This window comes from Frankliniella occidentalis, unplaced genomic scaffold (genome assembly GCF_000697945.3).
Source record: "Frankliniella occidentalis isolate FOCC.00 unplaced genomic scaffold, Focc_3.1 Scaffold153, whole genome shotgun sequence".
Classification (NCBI taxonomy): domain Eukaryota; kingdom Metazoa; phylum Arthropoda; class Insecta; order Thysanoptera; family Thripidae; genus Frankliniella; species Frankliniella occidentalis.
In genome coordinates, this window is record NW_026267280.1 from 532,916 (window position 1) to 533,535 (window position 620).

At 45.6% G+C, this 620-nt stretch overlaps 1 protein-coding gene across 3 annotated transcripts in view; it reads left to right on the top strand.

Annotated features, from left to right (window-relative positions):
• Positions 1-620, top strand: part of LOC113216828 (uncharacterized) — a 7,641-nt gene that overhangs the window by 5,323 nt on the left and 1,698 nt on the right. The window lies entirely within an intron of this gene.

The window sequence follows — 620 nt, forward strand, 5'->3', positions numbered from 1 at the left end:
ATTTAATCTTCGTGCTTTTAAGAGTTTGCTGTTTCTGTGCGACCCTCTCGTCTTGACCGATTGGTCGGGAGCTTCCCTCCTCTACGTCACGCCGGGAGTGAGGGTAAGCAATCAGGAACCTTTGTGTTGTACCGGCTATTCTTCTTCCTCCGTTAGTCGAAATGCTCTATTGCTGGGTGCGTTCACAGCATGGACTACAAGTGCAACCTTAAAACACACATATACTACTAAGAACTCGATGAGAGACGAGAGGGGCGCACAGCAACAGCAAACTCCTAAAAGCATAAAGATTAAATGAACAGCAAGCCAGGTTATGGATGTTCAGCAACTGTAGCATACATTTCAGTAGCATAGGTTGCCTTTGAAATTATTTGTTGATTTAATCGACTGGATCCTTACCTTTGCCAACGCATAGCTACGAATCAGATGACAAGGTTAGAGACCCGCGGGTGAGCAGGAATAGGATTTTTAAAATTATTTTTTACCCAACGTGTCGTCGCACAGCGCACAGCAGACGAAATTCGCCATATTCGCTTTCAATTTTTTCGCCGAGGCGGGGGAACAGCCGATCGAGCCGTCGGAAATGGTATGAAAAATTGCTCAGCGATACACTCGACTAA